The sequence below is a fragment of the Dipteris shenzhenensis genome, chromosome 10 (genome assembly GCF_047967505.1).
Source record: "Dipteris shenzhenensis isolate YYH24624 ecotype China chromosome 10, Dip_SZ_1.0, whole genome shotgun sequence".
NCBI classification, from domain to species: Eukaryota; Viridiplantae; Streptophyta; class Polypodiopsida; order Gleicheniales; family Dipteridaceae; genus Dipteris; species Dipteris shenzhenensis.
The window spans coordinates 52,332,713-52,344,678 of NC_141605.1; positions in this window are offsets into that span (position 1 = coordinate 52,332,713).

Genomic DNA, 11,966 nt, shown 5'->3' on the forward strand with positions numbered 1-11,966 from the left:
CTATGCACTGCAAATATATGAGGCTTTGAGAGATGGTAAGAAACCTGTGGCAAGCAATGTGGTCTTGCGCCCAATAATGTTTTGTCTAATCAAAAATAGTTTTTTGGATCAAATAACATTTACAGGGCCTACACATTTCGAGGAAACCTTCAGTCGATTCTTTAAAGACACTCTTAAAAATATTCCACATGAACAAGGCGAAGAGGCACAAGGTGAGAATATGCTAAAGGAAGCAAAGAAGGAATTCCTCCTTCATTGCAGATTCCAGCCCATTGATGGTCAACATTGGGCTTATGCTTGTAATCAGATCGCAAAGAAAGCAAAGGAGGTCAAAAGACTCACTTCAGAACAATTTGCAAAGATAAGTTCATTCCATTATTATCCTACAACAATCTATATATTCAAGCATGAGATCAAGTATTTGATTGAGTCCGAAAGACTTAATCATTATGTCCATGGAAAGCATAAGATATCCTCAACATCAGAGGTCTTACAGAAGGCAAGTGTTATATGGACAACAAAACGTGCATTGCTTGTGAGCGTGGACAGTTGACCTATGAAGATCCTTTGTTTATCTCCGAAAAGTCAAAGGTAATGGATAAGAAGGAGTTGATGGCAAGGATGTGGAGGCCTATAAAGTACTTACCTGACAAGTATGCATCCATGGCAACACAAAAAATTTTAAAGAAAGAATTGTTTTTTGGAAAAAAAGACAGACCACTGCATGGAATAATGCATCAATGTACCGGTGAGGCGTGACGCAGTGCATAGTGCCATTAAGTATTTGGTGTCAGAGAAACAAATTCCACTTACTCATTGTAACAGTGACTATAATGTGGTGAAGCATATAGCTTCTTTGTCAACACCCAAGGTAAAGCTATGGGCAAACAAGTGGATTAAAAAGGATGAAGATGGGTCATAAATAGTAACCTCTTATATGAGAAATGAAATCCCACAATAGGTGGTTGCATATGTGGAAAGATTAATCAGCAAGATAAGGATGCCGACAGATATGCACCAAAGCTTTCAATTCAATGTAGAGGTTATAGCAGAGTCTGGAAAGCTTGTGAACTTCAGGGGAGTCTCAGAAGATGACTTCTTCAAGAATGAGTCAGCATGGGATAAGCTATTCTTTATCAATGAAGTTTCTAGTGATGATATCCATAACTTCATTGATAGAATAGTATATACCACCATTAGCAAAGTGGCAATTTGCAATATTGTCATTTTTGTTGATAAAAAAGACAAAGAAGCCATGCAGGTTACTCTAGAGCGAGCATATTCATCAGATTTGAAGATCTATAGTGGTGTTTATGCAGCAAAGAGAGGCAAGAGAGAATGTGGCATAGCGATTCAATCTCTTGAATCATTCTTTTTGTGTATGCGGAGTCCCAATACTGATCACTCCTTACAAAAGAACATAAGAGGGAATTCAAATAATTTGGGATTGATGCTAGAAGAGCAAGATATTCTCAAGTCCATACATTATCAAAAAAACAACTATGGAAGTCCCACAAAAAGTGGGAGTCTCTTGCTTACCATGATGGAGAATTTGCTACCGGCAGGTTGGGAGGTCACCTTGTATAGGATGGGATATTTATTTGAGGATCTCCTTAGAAAAGGCAACTCCACAAATATTATTGAAAATAAGCATTTCATGGCTTATTTTCAGCTTCAAGCAGATCTAACCACAGGCTATGAAAAAGAGATAGACCACAAGGACATTGATGACATGGATGATTACCTTGAAGATCATAATGTCCCAGTTGATGATGATGAAAAGATGGACTTACATGACCCGTTCAGAGAGAAGTTGGTGGATGAAGACAAATATTATGATGATGCCTTCTTTCATAATTATGGCTTGCAGGGTTATGAAAAAAGGCCACTATGACAATACTTAGCGGTATGAACTCTCTATTTCTCAACTAAATACAATTTTTTAAATAAGATTTAAATTTAAAGATAATGAATCTAATCTCTCATATTTGTTTACAGGCAATAGAGGGAGAAGAAATGGATGAAGTCAATATGGAGGCACTCCCTTCTACTTCAACAATGCAACCACCTCTAAATTTGATTGAAGAATCCCATGAGCACAAGAGCTTTAAAGACACCATGGAAAAGCAGAATGACCCCAAACATAGAATACAAGCTATGACAGAGACCCATTCTGCAAATTTAGCTGCATTGGATAAAATGGAGAGCTCATTTGAAGTTAGGATCATTTTGAAACGAGAACCTCAGTATTTGAGCTTTGGTAGAGAGGAGGTTTCAATCCTCTCCAATCCTTTAAAAGAGGTTAATGACAATGTTATCTTGGCCATTCTCAGGTAATGTTTGTTTATTTGTTGCTACTTCAATGAGCTAACATTTGTTTATTTATTTACAGTGTAGTTATATATCAGTTTCCTAGTGTAGAATGCAAATCAATTCTATGAGCTAATGTTTGTTTATTTCTTAGTGCAGTGTAGTTATTTCTCAGCTTCCTAGTGTAGTGCAGCATCGTGTCTACATGCTCGATGCTCTCCTTTCTTCAATTCTTATCTCTCCTCTAATAAGCTAATATTCATTTATTTGTTGGTGTAGTATAGTTATCTCACGATTTGGTAGAGCCGTACAAAACCGTGTGTATATGTTGGATTTCCTTCTTTCTCCTATACTTAGCAATAGCAGAAAGACGATAGCCGATGTTTGTAAATGGTTACAGCCTTTACATTTACATGGCATGCAAGTCCTATTTATGGCATATCATGAGATGTATCATGGCAACCTTTATTTTCATCTTATACTGGCAACATTGTGTTAAATAATAATGGTTCTTAATTATTCGTGTAGGGAACATTGGAGTCTGGTGGTTTGGGACCTTGAAGACAACTATTGTTGGTTTGTTAACTCGATTGCAGGCTTTCATGGCTTAGTGCAAATGTAAGTATTCTATTAATTTGTTGTTACTTCTATATTATGTACCTTATGTAATAGACACACTAAGTTTTTTTAATATGTCATGATGAGGAGGTCGATTGAGAAGTTGGTATCTGCTATCAGAGAAACAGGACAGTACAAAGACTCGGTAGACTTCCAAAAGCATTTAGTAGTAGAGCAGGAAGATGGGCATAGTTGTGGGTGGAGAGTTGCCTACAGTTGCATGTTGATTTTCAAAGAAATTTTCTCACTCAAGCCACAGATCTCATCGGAAGACTCTTTGGAGCTCAAATATTCAGAGGAGGATATACAATTGTTTAGGGCTGAAATCATTGCTACCATTAGAATACAACATGCAACTGAAGCAATATCAGAGCTTGCATTTAAGGAAGAGGAGACTGAGTCTACTGTGAAAGCACTGCACACTAAAGAAGAAGTAGAGACTCAGTGTACACCTATAGCACCACAGCCTCCACTGGAAGTATCAAAAGAGTTGCCATAGCCTCCGCTTGCATTTAAGGAAGAGGATACTGAGTCTACTCCGAAAGCACTACATACCACAGAAGAAGTAGAGACTGAGTGTACATCTAGAGCACCACAGCCTCCATTGGAAGCATCAAAAGAGTTGCCACAGTCTCCACTAGAAGCATCAGAAGAGTTGTGATGCATGTATGATGTGTTTGTATATATGCATGAGGAGCATATTCTCATGATGTTGTTTACTCCATGAATATTATGGTTGACATTTATTTGTTGCAATGTATGAATCATGATGTAGTTTTTGTTGATTATATACCAATTTCTAACTTATTACTTAAGTGGCATTTAGTCATGATATTTATGCACACAATTTTATGATATGAATGTGTGATGATGTGATTATTAGGAAATATAACCTTCTGTGATGAGAATTTTGATATGAATATGTGATGATGTAATATTTGTAATATATTTCATGGCAAAGTATCAATTCCCAATGCTCCACTCACTTAAAGTACAGCATTCCCAATGCTCTGCAAAATTTTATTTAGTTGGACAGTCTCCACTCACTTAAAGTAGAGCATTTCCAATGCTTCTCTCACTTTATTCCAACCCTTATCATAGCGAACACATCGTGCCTTAGTGCACTTGTAATCTTCCATCATAGTCCTTCCACAAACACTCTCTTATTTCTTACATCCTAGTCCTTCTGATTAACTTGTATTCATCTTTCACTTTACGTCTTCCCTCACTTTCTATCACTCTTGAAGGAGGGGTAGCTCACTGTGCATACATTGCTATCGCTCCCTCACTCTCCTTCTCCCACTTTCCCTCTAAGACAATGACTAGTTACTACCCAACTTATTTTACTGAACTCAAATTCTGTCTTAGATCTCTTTTGTATGGACCAATGAAGGGAAAATCATTCGAGGAGGATATGTTATGCACATGGCTGCTTGATTTGAACTCAGTAGAAGAGGTGAATATCCTTAGCTTTCTTTTTCGCTTCTTTTAATCACGTACTTCTTATGCGAACGAGTTAAATTTTTGTATAGGATATGGCGGTGGCTAGAAGCTGTATTGAAAAAAATGGTGAAGATGAGGAAAGCCAAGAGAGAAAACAAGAGTTGTTGAATGCTTACAAGTCGGCAGAAGATTCGAAACAAGTTGTGAGGAGAGTCTGTGAGGAGATTTGCGATGCCAGCCCTGGTTACGCATGGCCTGCAAGTTTAAAGTCTGCTTGTTTTCATGAAGCCAATGCCATAGTAGGCACTTTCGAGGACATATGCTCTCTCTAATGACTTGATAGTCAAGTGATGGAAATTTAATTCCATAGAAATTTAAAGTAACTATGAAATTTAATTCCATAGACTTATGTGTTTTCTAAAGTAACTATAATAGACAAGAAATGAAACTACAGTTCCATAAAGACTTTTTAGTTCTCTAATGTAAAGTTGTAATAGACAAGAGAGACAAAGATGACATCTTCTAGGCTGAGCTAATGGAAGGTGTTTTTTAACACCATATGGCTTTGAGTTATATGATCTACTTCTTGTACAAATGTGTCATGCTTTTTTTTAAATGTACTCTAGTTTTTTAAATGTACTCTAGGCTTTTTTCTAATTTGATTTTTTTAAATCTTACTTTTTGTCTCTTTTAACAACATGAAGTCCTCTTTTTTTAATGTACTCTAGTTTTAATAACATGTCACGTCATTTTTTCTAATTTGCTTTTTTAAAATCTTACTTTTTGACTCAAAGTTTTGTTTTATAAGAGCCTCTTTTTTATCCAAAATTATCTCACAAAACGAATTTGGACAGTGCACTAGTCCAAAATTAATGAAATAGGTGTTCATTGTGAGAGAGAATTCTGTCAGAGAGAGTCAAGCCCTTGCTCCTTCAAGGCAAGCTCAAGATTCCGCCTTATGAAGCTTGAGATATGATCATTTGTGTTCGGAGATGAGAGATATGGTTTGAGGTTCATTTCTATGAACTTTGTAAGGTTCACCTTTTGAAGGTTCTGTAATCTTAGCTTGAGTGCCTCAAATCTCTTTGATGGTTCTATTCTCCACAATGAGGTGTTCTTTTTATACACCGAGCCATTCTTTAAGCACAACAAACTATTCAAGCAAGCCAAAGAAGCATGGTCTTCTACAATAGCTCCAAAGCACGTGCACACCTGCAACCTTTAGCGCTCCATGCATCTAGCCCGCCACATCTATATAACCAAAAGCTCCTCCAATGAGCAGTCCACCTCATCAATGTAGCTCCATGAGCTGTAGCTATAGTATGCATGCAAGCTCCTCGACTCCTATAATGCTCCTTTTTTAAGAAAATGACTCCACAACCCCAATCGACCCAACTCTCATAGTCCTACAAAATAGACATCCACACTCCATGACCACGAGGGAATCTTAAGATATCTTGAAAAAATATGCGTAAGATTCCAAAGATTCTTATCTCAGGCTCCTCTAGCTGGTTGTTGCTAACATATGGCACGTGCACCACATCAGCCTTATCGAGCCATGTCTACATCCCTCAGATCCCACCACGTCATCAAGGTATCTGATCTTCCACATCACCGCTCTACCACGTCATCCACACTAATAGTCTACCATGTCAACAGGCCAACTTGAGTGCCATATCAACATCTCTAATAATCTACCATGTCATCAACTAGGCCCCATGCCATGTCACTTACCACCTATGTAGTCCACATCATCAAACTGCCCAATCAGCTCCTTGCCTTGTCATCATGACACATGGCATAGTGCTAGCAAGGAACACTTGCCTCTACACATGCACAATGCATTTCTACATATGACTTCAACCTACCACCTCACCATAGGCTATGTCATCATTTTGATCACCTTCATGGGATCCAAATTTGGCCATCCTTTCGAGAGCCATAACTTTTGATCCAAAAGGAATTTTGCAAATCTCTAAAAAGAAAAATTGCTCGCCAGCTCATGCGCTACGTATTTGTCACATTAGATTTCACATTTGAGATATTCACAGCTTAGCATCATCAAATCTTCATCAGTGGACTCTTGATCCATTACAGTGTACTCAGTACTTAAAATGAATTAAGATAAAAATCATTATCTGCATTTTGTGCTTTGATGTGTAGTCTAGTTGTAGACTAGCACCACGATAGAGGAGATCCAACTCCATCAAGCCAAGTCATCCATTGCCACATTACCCAATTAGTTCCCACCCCTTTGGATCTATCATCGGTGTATGCATTCACACATCTGACACTAGCTCAGCTTCTTGTGGCATTTGGCATTGCATCACCTTAGTATGACACTTGGCAGATCTTCTCCTCGAATTCAGGATTGTTGCACACATCTTGCATGCACATATGCCACCCATGTACAATCACATTTGTTGACTATTTTTTAGCATTAGTTCCCAAACATACATCAGCCTTGTACGACCTCTTGGCTATGCCTGATTCTCAGTTGTCATCTTTATTTTACAAACTTGATCCTTGGCATGCACGTAGTTCTCACGTGACTTGGGTTCGACCATTTAGCATAAGCCCCTTAGTGGCAGTTCTTTTACATTATTCTCATGGGTAGACATCAGGTTTAGCCATAGCGTAACCTAAGGAGACTCAGTGTTTCATCATGTACTTATGGTTGTCATATACAGTCCATACTTGATGCAGATTAGTGGTTGGATTCATGACTGTAGATCAATCCCTACATTAGCATTTGGCACCTCATTCACTTCAGGGATATATTATGTTTTCACAGTTGTATTTTAGGCTTCTAGGCCTTTACACTATCAGCTCCTTCTTTTTAAGCCTATGACAGATGCTACATCCCATAATTTAAGAGGGGGTGTTGAGGATGGTGTAAATTGCACCATACCTCTAGGTCATTAGGGGCAAACTGTAACCCTAACCCTACAACTTCATGTATAGATATGTGTGTACTCCTCTCTCACTTCCACTATCATTGAAGAGGTATACCATATCTTTGAAGAGTTTCTCAATAGCCTTAAAGCAACTCCCAATGGCTTTAAAATTGGAACTGATAACTCTAAAAGTGCAAATGTAGGCTACTAATATCTAAACTTGGATACATAGATTTAAAGTAATGTGTGGACATTAAGATACTAAGAGAGGTTAGAGAGGGGTCAAGTTCCTTTAAAGTGGCAACTGATAGCTTCCTAGTGGGGGCTGATAGCATTAATCAATCTCCAAATATATTCAGTGCTCTTGTTTTGCATGCTATTAGGTTCTTTCAATTCCATTGATACAATTGGTCTAAAAATTTAAACATGACTCACTATGTTTGTGTGAGAGATGTAGTTGTACACTAGATTTAAAGAGTTGCATTTAGATGTCCAAATCATTGTAAGCATCTTTGAAGGCATTAAGCCATACTTTGTATAAAGTATGGACTAGCACACATGTGGTTGCATTGAACATGTGCAAATGATTTTCTTGGAGAACCATGTGTCTCATCCATAATTTGGGCCTCATGGCCATATATGTTCATTCAAGTTTTTAGTATGTGTCACCAAGGAGGGAGTAGGTTCTTGCACATCATTATGGAATATGTACAAGAGTGTGACAGACATATGGGAGCCTATAGTTTGTGCAAAGATGGATGGATGTATGTTTCACAAGTTTACATGCTTGGCTATTTGGAACCCATCCAAAATGTAGTACACAAAAATTGGTGCATTGTCCAATAGAAGAGGTACATAACAACGTGTTAGTGGTGTGGCTGTTAAGGTTTTTCATCACATAGAAACCATTTTTGATGAGGAAGGAAAGAAGAAGAGAAGAAAAGAACTTGTGCAAAAGAAGAGGCCTTGCAAGGATTTGCTCAATATGATCAAGCGGCATCTTGCCTTCTTTGTTAGGCACAACTTCATTTATAGGTGGCAAGAAGAACAATTTAAATTGTGTCTCTCAATGCTATTGTTTCAATCATTGATTTTACTGAAGGCTCTAGGTGCAAAAGATAAACTCAATTGGGAGACACTTCGAAAGCCAATCATTATGTAAAGACCCCATATAGTAGGTACTATCAAGGGGTAGTAAAAAAACCCCTACCTATGGATTTTTATAACCTATACATCCCTTGCGTAAATTTTGAGATGATTAAGAAACCCTTATGTATGTACATTTTCTATAACTCCATAAAAATATAAAACCCCTTCCATGAATCGCACGTGCTATCTTACATATTTCTTAGTAACCCCCTCGAGGGTTTTCCCCCATTGGTCCCAAATGGAGCCCCACTCCCTAAGGGTATGAATATAGATGAAATAGCCATCGACCTTCTGACATGAGTGGCCCAACAAATCAAGGGTCTTTGGCATAATCATCTACTCCCTAGGAGAGACAATGTGTGATATGGACTATGCATGGGCAACCATCCTACAAATGAGTGCCCTCACCTTAGGGCTAGACTGGTGCTCTATTGTGCTCACTATGCTGGATGGGAAAATCATGAGACATCTCAGTGTTGGTATACCAAGGTTTAAGCCCCAACCTATGTACCAATAGAGGCAACTCTAACCTTGCCTATCCCATCTAACTAGTTTAATTAGGGCCAACTAGCAAAACAAGGATCCCCTTCTACTAACCAAGGGCAATATAGGGCTCAAAATATCCCATTGCCACCACCTACTATCTTAGGCCCTCAACCCCCACCAACACCTTGGATCATCCCCATGAACCAGGTGATTGTTAAGGAACCACTTAGTGAGTGGGAGGAACTAGATTATGTCCCATAGACAAGTGACTATGTGCCTATGAAAGTTGCTTATGCCAATCTGGCTAGATAAGCCATTACATATTGTATGATGAACAATATTTCCTAGTGTAACTAAATGTTTCTCGCCCCTCAATGGGCCCGAGACATGAATACATTTGACACAAAAACCAATGGTACAGTGTTAAACATGTCAAGGCCCACATTGAGCGAGTGAGTGTCCCTACAAGGCACTAGCCAACAAACCAGTAGCATGCTTTAAGTGTCAAGGACCTCACTTCCTAATGGACTACCCCTACAAGGATGACCAATACCTTCCCATAGCATCTGCCCCATTACAAATGCTATGTGCTCAGGATGTGGGGTGGATAATATCTTAAAGGACTGTCCAATGAGGAGAGCCCTAAGGATGGCCCTAGATCCTAAGACTAGCATTAACGTGCTCTGCATTGAGAGAGGCTAAGTGTCATTGGTGTCTTTGAATGTGATCACTAGGGTCTAAGCTAGGACTATAAGTAAGGTATAGGTGTAGTTAAAGTAGGGTAGGGATTGGACAAGGCTATCATCCAAAGTTGGTCCAATTAGGACACGACTACTATATCCACTTCCACATCTTCAGAGGACACATAGAGTCGGTACTAGATCCTACTAACCCTTGGCCTAAATAAAAGGGTATTGCAAGAGGGGTACATTCACACAAGTAGAGCTCAAACCTAGCAGATCATAATGAATCCTTTGACCCCACGATCAAAAATCAATGTCTCGTAGAGGCACAATAGTTGCTTCATGATTGTGCCAAGAGAAATTTGAGCAAAGGTTCATGACCAACAAGGTCATGGATACTATTCATTCGGTCTACCAAGCCCTAAACAGGGCTCCTAAGGCCTTTGCCAACTTGGAAAAGGTGTATGAGGAAGGATCGAGTGGCATATCGGTGGGATGACTCCTCCTAAGACATAAAATGAAAGAAGATCCCTCATAGCACCAAACTACTGAAGAGGACCATATTCCCTTTTATGGATTTTAAGGATTTAAAAAGTATTATAATACATACTTTTGTATTTAAAAATGCATCCACATTCTAAACGTAAAAAATGTGCTTTTTCAATCGATTAAAGTTGGCCTATTGCCCAAGAAAATACCGTGCGATATGCCCAATTACCATAGGGTATTTTCTTTAATGTATCACATAGTATAGGCTTATATCGCAAAGTATCCAGCACATCATATGAAATCATACTATACCATGAAGTATATCTTAGGGCACCATGCATCACAACCAAGACCACCAAATATTTTAGGGTAACAAAGTAGGGCCATTGAGCTATCGCATGGTAGCTCAAGGTACCACATGGTAGTTTTGTGATATGCTATAAAAAGGCCACCTCCCCATATTCTTTGCAAAAACACCATTCAAGCTATCAATTTTGGAGAGTCACGCTCTTCGCTTTCTTCTTCATAATTTTGTTTCTATTTTGGTGTTAGTTAGTCAAGCCACTACATCGGTTAGTCGGAATCACCTCACCGTGGCTAACTGTACTGTGTATGTGTGTGTGTGTGTGTGTGTGTGTGTGTGTGTGTGTGTGTGTGTGTGTGTGTGTGTGTGTGTGTGTGTGTGTGTGTGTGTGTGTGTGTGTGTGTGTGTGTGTGTGTGTGTGTGTGTGAGAGAGAGAGAGAGACAGAGGGGTGAAAGCATGCTACGGTGTATATACAAATGGCAAAAATGTAGTCCTATGTATTAGTACTATTTCAAAAGAACTCGAGTTAATGCATGCACATATTATTATATACACAAATTAAAAAGAGAACAAATTTCATCAAAAAAAGGGGTTATGGTTACTATGTGCTTGTGTAAGTGTGTGTGGGGTGGTTTTGACAAAGTAGGTGGGTGTGTATGTGTGTAAATGTGTGCATGAGTCCAAGTGTCATAGAAGTGTGTGTGTGTATGTGTGTGTGTGTGTGTGTGTGTGTGTGTGTGTGTGTGTGTGTGTGTGTGTGTGTGTGTGTGTGTGTGTGTGTGTGTGTGTGTGTGTGTGTGTGTGTGTGTGTGTGTGTGTGTGTGTGTGTGTGTGTGTGTGTGTGAGAGAGAGAGAGAGAGAAAGAGAGAGAGAGAGGGGTGAAAGCACGCTATGGTGTATGTACTAATGGCAAAAATTTACTGCTATGTATTAGTATTGTTTCAAAAAAAGAAATATGTTTCACATACAAAAATTCAATCATATATAGACTTCATACTACTATTGAATTTATAATCCAATGGGGATTAAGGAGTTTTGGTGACATTCATTCATCAAGGATTTACAATTTGTAAAGAAAGAATTTATATTAGATTGGTATTTAACCAAAGGCATAAATTCAATAAAAAGGCTTTTGTGTTCTTGTGAGAGGTGGGTCCTTGAACTCTTCCATGCAATCAACCATAGGGGCTAGAGCTTGATCCCTCCAGACTTGGCTAGAGTGAAGATGAGACATGACAAGATCATGCAAACCTCACAATGACATGTTTGCCAAGATCTCTTCATGCACCTCCAAGGGGACACGATACACAGTTATGTGGCCTTTAACAAAGTCATTCTTTACTTGTAATATATGGAACTTGATTTCCAACATTGCATTAGCATGCATTATAGAAGGCAGTGCCTCATCACATAGAAAATAACTACTTCTTCCAATAGGTAGTTTGGAATAGAAGATATAGCAATGAGATTTACAAATTCTTGATAGTATCCAACCTAAAGGGAATATATATGTGCAACAAAAAAGGCCTTTTTGGTCCTTCCATCAAATAATTGAGGTGTCAGCCAATTATTTTTAGAAATCTTCT